At 40.0% G+C, this 10743-nt stretch overlaps 1 pseudogene; it reads right to left on the bottom strand.

Annotated features, from left to right (window-relative positions):
- Window positions 1-7452: 7452 nt before the first annotated feature.
- LOC116527480 lies at window positions 7453-7559 on the bottom strand (annotated as a pseudogene).
- Window positions 7560-10743: the final 3184 nt, after the last annotated feature.

The following is a 10743-nucleotide window of genomic DNA, read 5'->3' as shown; positions in this document are numbered from 1 at the left end:
AAGCTTAAATGAGAAAATGGTATCAAAGAGCTTTGTAAATGGTAATACGATAAGAACACATACTGTAAGAATACATTCTTTTGGTATTAATGAACGTGGAAGAGATCCACGTTTCACTGGAGACGTTTCCCCCTGAACTTAGGCTTGTCTGAACCTCATGGAGAGTGGGGAATCCAAATAAGTAGGAGGCTGACTGGGCGTGTTCCTTCCATGAAAACTTTTGGCCCAAACTTTTCAAAAGGGGAGAAGATGCTAAAGGCACACATAAATTTTAGAGGAAAACAAAACAACGACAACAGGGGTAAGGGATGATTCAAAACTTACGGCTGTTTATTTGTATCTCCGAAATAGATAGATTGGCGTTGGCACCCGCCTGAAGTCCTTGAAGTCTAAGGGTGGGGAAGGCAGCCTATTAAAGGCCGGGCGCCAAGGCTCACACCTGTAATCCCAGCACTTTGGGAGGCCCAGGTGGGCGGATGACAAGGTCAAGAGATCAAGACCATCCTGGTCAACATGGTGAAACCCCGTCTCTACTCAAATACAAAAAATTAGCTGGGCGTGGTGGTGCGGGCCTGTAGTCCCAGCTACTCGGGAGGCTGAGGCAGGAGAATTGCTTGAACCCAGGAGGCGGAGGTTGCGGTGAGCCGAGATCGCGCCACTGAACTCCAGCCTGGCGCCTGGCGACGGAGCGAGACTCTGTCTTAAATAAAATAAAATAAAATAAAATAAAATAAAATAAAAAGAAAGTCGATTAAAACAGATTATTCAGAGCATTTCCCTGAACTGGCTAGTATGTCGGGAAGAAATGCTTTCACAAGTATTCACGTCAACAACAACTTTGAAGTTGACAGGAGGAGACGCCTTGGGGCTGGACTTCACTTGTACCTTAGCCCAGGTAGGTTCCCATGTGTTCTCTCACCTGTGCAGCCAGGTGTGCACGTGCCGCATCAGCAGGAGCCAGACGCGGAGCCAGGATCCGCGCCCACCACTGCAGTTCACGATATTTCAGGCGGGAGGCCAGGAGAGACCTGGGGGCTCCTGGCGTCCCATGAATCCCCTGGGAAGAATACCTGGGAGGGGCAGGTGACTTAAGGCAGACGGGGTGTGGGGGGGATCATCGCCTCCCTGCGAAGGGAACCCCCAACAAAAGCGCCCTGCCTTTTTATGGGCGGGGTGGGGGGGAACCAGGAGGGAGAGAGAAGGAGCTAGGGATGCAAAGAACTGAACCAGAGCGGAGCGAGGGGCCTCCGCCAGCCCCAGGAGCGCGCCTGCGAATGCAGGTGTCCGGGCTGGGAATGCGGAGACTCAGCGCAGAAGGTCGGGCTGAGGCCTGGGCTGCAGCTGCCCAGGCTGGGAGAGCGGAGACTCAGCGCAGAGGCTGTGGGGTGGGTGTCAGCTCGCCCCATGAAAACCGCCTGCCAGCCTTGTCCTTGCGCACGAGCGCACGTGACGCCTCCCTGGGCCCTCGGGATGATCGAACTCATGCAAAGCTTGAATCGCATAGTCGACATCATGCTCGGCCCACGGGGCCGATGTGGGCCTGCTTACCTGCTCTGCCAGTTAGGATCTGGGCAGGCTCTGGGGACTTGGCCAACCTCTCTAAGCTTCAGTCTCTGCCCTCTAAAAGTAGGGCTGCCAGCCACTCATAGGATTAAAATAACACTTCATGAGCTCAGGAATGAAGAGCAAATCAAGATAGTTTCAGACAAAAGAGAACGAAGATAATTTGATTCCAGCGGACCCTCCCTCACGTATAGCCTGCACCCCGTGTCTGGGTGTCGTAAAGCCTCCATACATTTCACACGTTAGAGTGTGACCCCATGTTCTCCCCAGATATGTAATCTCAGAAAAAAATGTATCTTGCACTATTATATGTATTTTATTTATTCCTTTAGAAAAGTCTGTGCTTAAAATATTTGATCCTCTGGTGTATATTCCTAAGATCAATTTGTGGCAAAAAATAAAGCCTTCTCCGTTATCAAATTTCTTCAATTTTCTATAAATAAAACGTTTAAAATCGATATTCTCCATTTTGCCTGACAACGCATATTCTATGATTCCATTAAATTACACTGCATTTTAAAGAGTTTTCTCCTTTATATTTTGAATATTTAATCACTGACATCTCGTAACAACCAGGTGACAACCATTTATTTACCATGTTTTTATATATGTTTACAGGCATTAAGGTGGAAAGGAGTAAGAGATGGGGAGAAAAAGGAAAAGAGAAAGTAATGAAATAAAGCTGCATTTGTATGCTTGCAGTCAATCTGGGAGACCAGGGTTTCATTAGACAATGAGGGCATGTAGTTACTGATACTACAGAAGATTTTGTGAAAATAGAAATTTGTAATTGAAAGATTAAAGTGCATTCCTTTTAAGACTGATAGAGAATGAAGATCAGAGTGGAGAAAAGCCAATCATATAATAAATATAATTGTATATTCTCCATGTACTTTTCACTCGTCCAGGTTAATTGGAAAATAGAAGAACCCTATAATGCAGGAAAGAGCAAAGATAATGCTATATAAACCCTGAAATTAATTGCATCAATATGTGAAGAGGCAGACTGTACATCGGAAGTAGTCAGGGGCATGTGGAGAGGGTGGACACAGTTTGGAGAGGTTTTCATTCTGTTTTGGTTTTATTTTTCTTTTTGTTTACAGTGGGTGTGGCTTAAAGTGCAGAGGATGAAGGAAAATCTGAGATGGAAATGATCTCTTCTACCTTCCTCAATTTGTTTATCTATAAAATCGTGATAATATGTAACTTATATACTATTGTGATAATTTAATGATCAAACTAATATAAAATGTGAATCGTAAATAGCAGGCACTCAGTTAAAATCACTTTAACTTTTCTGGCTCTTAAACATTTTTTCCAACTCTACTGAGGTTCACTGACAAAAATTGTGTGTGTGTATATACATACATATATATATATGTATGTGTATATATATACATATATATGTATGTGTGTGTGTGTATATATATATACACACACACACATACACACACTAATTGCCTGCTCTGTGTGTGTGTGTGGTATACAGTGTGAGTTTTTATATACACTTTTGTTGGGGGGTGCTCAAGGAATCCTTCCACCTCAGCCTGCTTCCACCTGTGGGCTACAGGTGTGCACCACTGTGCCTGGCTAATTTATGGTATTGTTTTACAGGGACAGGGTTTCCCCATGTTGCCCAGGCTGGGCTCCAACTAGTGAGCCTAAGAAATTCTCAGGCCTTGGCCTCTCAAAGCGTTGAGATTACAGGCATGAACCACCATGCCTGGCCTTGATATACATTTTAACTCAATCATTGATTTTAAGGAAGAGTGTCTCAAACTTTTATTTCTCTATTTTTCTCACTCACTTTTCCTCCTACTGTATGTGTTGATCTCTAATAAATAGGCAGGTTTGTTCTGTATATTAATTCTAAAGAATTGATACCTGTAGCTGTTACACATACTCAATTGTATTGAAAAGTCTTTAATCTCATACAGTGCACCTTTGGGTTGGAATCTGTGTAGGAAATCTTCCAAGTGATTAGTTAAAGGGAGAAGCATCAGTACCCTGCCTAAGATTACTTTTTTATTTTGCTAGGTTTTTTCTTTCTTCTCCTTGTTTTGTTTATAATTTGTAGCCAAAGCTAATGGTGGAAATTTTGAATTTTGAAGTCATACTTTGTTACTGTGCTGGACTAGCTCTAATCAGTTTGTGAGAGTTGATTTTGTGCAATTCTACCTTATCCTGGACTCAATGATGTCACTCTGGAAGATTAAAATTGGCAATAGTGGGAATTGACACATGGGAAATGACAAACCCTACAAATAATGTCTATATTTTGGAGAGTTCTTTGTTAGTAATTTGCCATCATACCAGTAAGTTAGACAGATTTGTAGTTAAATCCTTCCCCAGCGGATGAGTGAACCTCTGTGAGCCTTGGGTTCTACATTGTAGCACAAGAGGAAATAACCATCCCAGAGGGTTGCTTCCCTAAATAAGATGATACGTGTAAAGTGTATGATCCATCGCAAATTCTTAAATGGTAGTGATAATGACCTTTATGCATCTTAAAATTTCTTAATTCCTGAGCTAAAGTTAGAAATCAGGTGTGTCTAGTTTCTTCCTGCTGCCAAATACTTGATTCCACTGCTTACACAAGAAAATAATGGTACTGACTGAATACGGTCCTCATTTCCATCTAAGGTACTTAGGGCAAGAGCTGCCATTTATAATGACTGCTAATATACCAATTACTGGTTCCTTCTGATCTGCTTTAACTTGGGATCTCTGGTATTGCATGAATAATTAATTTACAGAACAAAAACAAAGAACTCTGGGGAAGTCTGAGCATTTTAGTTTATGTATTGAGGAGTTTCAAATGGTTTTCCTCATGTGCCTTTGCTCCCTTTTACCTTTAAAATTTTAAATGCATGTGCAGTATAATTCAGTGCATGTTGTACATAGTTATATTTTTAATTTTTAAAAGGCTGAGACTTGCATGCATTGTGTGATCATCATTCCCAAATTGAGATCTTACGTGGAGATATCATCTTTAAAATTAACACAAAGATTCTTGTTGTTTTAGTTGGGCCTGGTGTGAGCTTCCATAATCCATCATCACAACCATGTCCACAAAGCTTATTGGCACATGAAAATGTAGAAACAAACATTGGAAAATTATTTTTTGTCATGAAAGTAAATTATGTCATGAAAGTAAATTATGTGGTAACCTCCAAATTGGACGATGTTGATTCCTACATAGCTTACACAAACCCACTCATTGTCTCTGCAGGTTTTCACCCACTTTTAGAGACAAATTATCTTTTCTCCAAGAAGAGGGCTTCAAGAATAATTATAAGAGGTGAACAAAATAAATGAAAGCAGAAATTTTGCTTAGAGTTCTATGTAAGTTAGAGCATGTCCCAGCCCAAGGAAACGTGAAATGGCATACAAGGGTAGTTCTTTCTTTTCTATTCTCAGAACACCCATATTCTCTGTGGCAGATGGGAGTATTGAACTCATTCCCTTAAACATGGAAATGTAACTGAATTATAACACATGGCATTTAAATGCAATCTAATGGCAAATACATCTGAGCACAAGATTTGATAAGCTACATCAGCCCATCAGCCCATAGCTGCATTATGTCAGCTACAATGACTTGGCCCTACCCTTCAAGGGAAGGTGAAATGTCCCATTAATTTTCCTTCATAATTACACCATTGGTGGCTGGATGTTTCTCCCTATGACAATCAGCTAAAGTTCTCAAGCATGAGATTTGATTATCATCATTTTGGTATGGAAAGCAAAACCATAATTGTTGTAAAATTACCACCTTCCCTTTTTTAATGTTCAATAGCAATCACATTTTCATATCACCAGTAACAGAAGGTACTTTATTGAATATTGACATCAAATTCGCAGCAATATAAGAAATCTAAAAATGGAAATAATTCTTCATAGTCATCTTTTGGTTTTTCAGAAAATGGGAATTTAACATTGGTCTTTTAATATAATTGTGTACATATATAATGTGTGTTTTTCAAATTAACATAGAGAAACGATGTGTAAGAGATGCAAAATAAGCCTATCACTTCCTTCTCTCTTGTCACATTTTGAAAAGATAAGAGGCAAATGTTATTATAATCTCAAGATATGGTATTCTTTCTAATGGAGTTTATCATAAAGTTTATTTCTGCTCTGTTGAATACATTCATATCCAGCACTGTGATCAAGAAGCGCAGTAATTTAAAAGAGGCCCCAGAGCAGAGAGGGGATGATCCTGGGCTTGGGTCTGGGATAATGAAGGGTTTAACTGCACATTATGGAGACAAAAGCATGATGAAAGGCACATGGCCAAAATACAGCACGCCTAGGGCCTCCAGCACCGTGCCTGCAACTTCTCTTAACACTCCTTGTCCAGATTAGAGGCATGTGGATCTTCTTTAGACCTCGAAAACAGAAACTCCAGAACGTATTTCAACTCCATCATTGTTTTGTTTTGCACACTGAAGTAGTTACAAGGTGCTTGCATCTCTACTTCAGAATTGATTCCCAAAGTTTATTTTCTTTTGAAATCCCTGTGCTTACCACCGCCATTATTTCTTGCTCACCTGTGGCCTTCAGTCTTTTAGTTTTCTCGTTTATCCTGCCTGTGGTTCTGATAAGTTTCCTTCTAAAGCCCAACACTGAAACTGTCACTGTCCTGCTCCGAAATATCTGATATTTTCCCATTTTTAAACTATTGAGGCTTCGTTCTTGAATATTGCATTGAAATTTCTTCAGATTCTTGTCAAAGTCACATTTATTTATTTATTTATTTATTTTTTCCCCATTTATTTTATTGCATTTTAGGTTTTGGGGTACATGTGAAGAACATGCAAAATCGTTGCATAGGAACACACGTGGCAATGTGATTTGCTGCCTTCCTCCCCATCACCTACATCTGGCATTTCTCCCCTTGCTGTCTCTCCCCAGCTTCCCACCCCCCACCGTCCCTCCCCTATTTCCCCCCAACTGACCCCAGTGTGTAGTGCTCCCCTCCCTGTGTCCATGTGTTCTCATTGCTCAACACCCGCCTATGAGTGAGAACATGCGGTGTTTGATCTTCTGCTCTTCTGTCAGTTTGCTGAGAATGATGGTTTCCAGGTTCATCCATGTCCCTACAAAGGACCCAAACTCATCATTTTTGATGGCTGCATAATATTCCATGGTGTATATGTGCCACATTTTCCCTATCCAGTCTATCGTCGATGGGCATTTGGGTTGGTTCCAGGTCTTTGCTATTGTAAACAGTGCTGAAATGAACATTCGTGTACACGCGTCCTTATAGTAGAACGATTTGTAATCCTTTGGATATATACCCAGTAATGGGATTGCTGGGTCAAATGGAATTTCTATTTCTAGGTCCTTGAGGAATCGCCACACTGTCTTCCACAATGGTTGCACTAATTTACACTCCCACCAACAGTGCAAAAGCGTTCCTATTTCTCCACATCCTCTCCAGCATCTGTTGTCTCCAGATTTTTTAATGATCGCCATTCTTACTGGCGTGAGATGGTATCTCAATGTAGTTTTGATTTGCATTTCTCTGATGACCAGTGATGATGAGCATTTTTTCATATGTTTGTTGGCCTCACGTATGTCTTCTTTTGTAAAGTGTCTGTTCATATCCTTTGCCCACTTTTGAATGGGCTTGTTAGTTTTTTTCTTGTAAATCTGCTTTAGTTCTTTGTAAATTTTGGATATCAGCCCTTTGTCAGATGGGTAAACTGCAAAAATTTTTTCCCAATCTGTTGGTTGCCGATTCACTCTAATGATTGTTTCTTTTGCTGTGCAGAAGCTGTGGAGTTTGATCAGGTCCCATTTGTCTATTTTGGCTTTTGTTGTCAATGCTTCTGGTGTTTTGGTCATGAAGTCCTTGCCTATGCCTATGTCCTGAATGGTTTTGCCTAGATTTTCTTCTAGGGTTTTTATGGTGTTAGGTGGTGCTCTACACGTTCAGAGAAACTTCTCTAGTCACGAACTATAGAAATGATCCCTGAAAGTATAGTCTTCAAAGTCACATTTAAACCAGGTATACAAATATAACTTAGAAATAATAGACTACATTCAGTTTCCAAACCCATCCTAAAATTCCAGCCTCTACGTTCTTTTACGTTTTCTTTCCCTCTTCAGCAAAACCTGGACTAATATCTCTGAAGGTCTTCATTAGGTATTCCTTCTTCCATGGGCATATTATTTCCTAACCAAGTGGAATTAACCAATCTCTAAGTTTCCGTAAGATTAATTTTGTAACTTGTACCTATAAATCCTTAGAGTAGGTACTTGTTACCTGAGACACCAAAATAAATGTCCCTATATCAACTAAGGCAGAGCCTTAGCTTAAGAAAGCAGTTACCTACATGTCAAGGGTTCAGGACCTAGCTGGGAAAGCAATTGCCTAAATTCCTACAGTTACAAGAAAAACCACTCTGGCGAAACTCGCTAGCAATAAGAGCTACCAAATGCCTCCTAACTCTGATTTACAATCCACTACAACTCTGGTTGAACACAGGTCCAGCCTCGCAAACATTCTCTTTTGATAAACAGGTGCAGAACTTAAGCCGTTTTCTGCCAGCTTATAGAGTGTCTTTCTGTTCTACAATTCACCTTTCCATAAGAGCTAAATTCTACCGCATTTTAATGCTAAAACCTCACTCCAAAGTAAACATGCGATGTATATTACATGCATGTTTACCTATTGCACATGCGCTTTATGTCCTTCATCAATATGTAGAACTTTTTCCCAAAACCTGCTGAACATGTATAATACAGACCCTTTGTGTTATAAAACCCAACTGTTCTCCTTTTTGTAGCAAGAAGACATTTGGTTCCTGCTGGAGACTTTATCTTCCCAACTTGCAAAGCAATGTCACCAATAAAGCTCACCTTTCTACCGTGTAGTCATTCCAGTGGTCTTTTGGATGACATAGGAATTTACAAATTACGCAGTGTCTGTCTAAATGACAAGATCAACAGTCCCTCTTCTTTGTCTTTTTTTCAGTGTACCACACAATTCCTTGTTTATCATATGTGCTGAGAAAGAAACAATACAAAATAAACAATCAATCAAGAAAGAAAATGAAAAAGTTTCTTTGTGGATACATTCCAGAAAGAAACCACATATCAATATCTATAATAACACTTTTCAAACTTTGCTTCTGAGCTCCTGACCTAGAATTACTTGGAGGTCCTACTACAATTGCAGATTTCAGTGTCTTCTGGATTTACTAACTCAGAATCTCAGAGAATGGAGCCCCAAAAAATAACATTTGAGTATGGTCCCTTGTTGATTTTTGTACACACCAAGGCTGGAGGGTCACTTATGGTGATCATTTGTGGTGAGCATATTTCAGATTTATATTTTACATAAGTAAGTAAGATATGAGCACAGACAATGCATCACATAGAATATTATCACCAGTCCCTTTGACAATCTAATCTACAATTCTTGCACCTGTTCTAATTTGCACATGTGAAATGTAAAGATAATATTGAATTATGAATGTTCACCACAGGTAAGGGTTTTCCAAAGAGATTTTATTAACTTACTGAGATAAGCATATTTAAATGCCGGAGAAATCCGAAATATCATTATATTAAGCATTGGAACTTAAAAATAAGGCTCTCTTCTGTAATTTAGATAGTATTTGTGTGTGTGTGTATGTATTAACTTACATAAATTGAATTGTCAAATTCCAAAGTTTCATCATTCTAATCATTTAAAACCATAAAATAAATTTATATCTGCATACCATTTAAATTTCCTCTAAATATATAACATTATTTGATTTTTTTCGTTTCCACCTATGTGGTTTTCCATTTTATCCAGTACTCTATTTCAGCCAGATATGGTAAATGGAGGCAGGTGTTAGTCCTGAGCATAAGGTCAAGGGGCCCAGGTTCACTGTGAGACGTGGAATATTTGATTGACAGGAGCGTCTTCCCTGCCAGTGCCTATGCCTCAGCACCTGTGGGCCTCTGAACTGATGTGGAGAGCGCTCTCCTCATCAGGAGAGTGGATTCTTATCCTGACTCCACTCTTTGCTTACAGTTGTTACATGCTCCCTTAGTCTGTAAGTAATTCTTTGATTAGGACTAGCTGATTCTGCCTGGAAGACGGAAGATTAGAAAAATTATAATCTTTAAAATGTTTAATAATCAACCAATTGATCCAAATATTGATAGATTCCCCTGCTCAAATATCACCCGGATAGAGTGTTGGTCTCTAGCATATGAAAAACTGCCAATAATGATGAATAAAATTTGCATAACCTGTACAATTTTTCTTCAGCAGTTTTTGTTTGAAGTATGTACCTGCTACTCTACAAAGCCTCCTGTCCTTTCCGAAACCTTCTTCTGAGATTTTGTTCCACGTTTTTGCTCTCATAATCCTCTGAGTTCTTAGATTTATCCAAGTTGTGGTCAAATGTGACACCGAGTTCAGGCAAGGAATTTTAAAGGTGGTTAGCAAAGAGTTTCTCTCCAAAGATAACAGAAATGGGGTACTCATCAAAGATCAGGAAATCTCAAGTGCCATACTTCACCTTGGGGAGGAGAGGGGAGCCTGGGCATTCTCACAGACACTTTGAGGATCCCACATGGGTAACGAAGAGAACAATGCCCTGTGACTGTCCAAGCTTTAGGCATTAGAAACCTTGTTACATTACATGATTTCAATTCATCCCTGTATAAATGCTTTAAATATTACACAAACACCATATAAACGCCGTCTGTGAAATTAACTCAACTGGAGAAAAGATTTTGATGTCTTGTGACTGTAATTATCAAGTGATCTAAAGATCATCCTTTTTACGCTCAATGGTTTTTTGTTTGCTTGTTTGTCTTGTTTTTTTGTTTGAGACGGAGTCTCCCTCTGTTGCCAGGCTGGAGTGCCGTGGCGAGATCTCGGCTCACTGCAACCTCTGGCTCCCTGGTTCAAGCGATTCCCCTGCCTCAGCCTCACAAGTAGCTGGGACTACAGGCACACATCACCATGCCCGGTTAATTTTTGTGTTTTAGTAGAGACGGGGTTTCACCATGTTGGCCAGGATGGGCTCGATCTCTTAACCTTGTTATCTGCCCACCTCAGTCTTCCAAAGTGCAGGGATTACAGAGGTATATTTTATACTGATTTTCTTTAGTAAAATTTTTTATTCTGTCTCAATTTTATTTTTGTCTTTGGGAAATGGAAATAGC

This window comes from Sapajus apella, unplaced genomic scaffold (genome assembly GCF_009761245.1).
Source record: "Sapajus apella isolate SASKATOON/1434 unplaced genomic scaffold, GSC_monkey_1.0 scaffold54, whole genome shotgun sequence".
NCBI classification, from domain to species: domain Eukaryota; kingdom Metazoa; phylum Chordata; class Mammalia; order Primates; family Cebidae; genus Sapajus; species Sapajus apella.
This window is presented reverse-complemented; position numbering and strand designations above follow the sequence as displayed.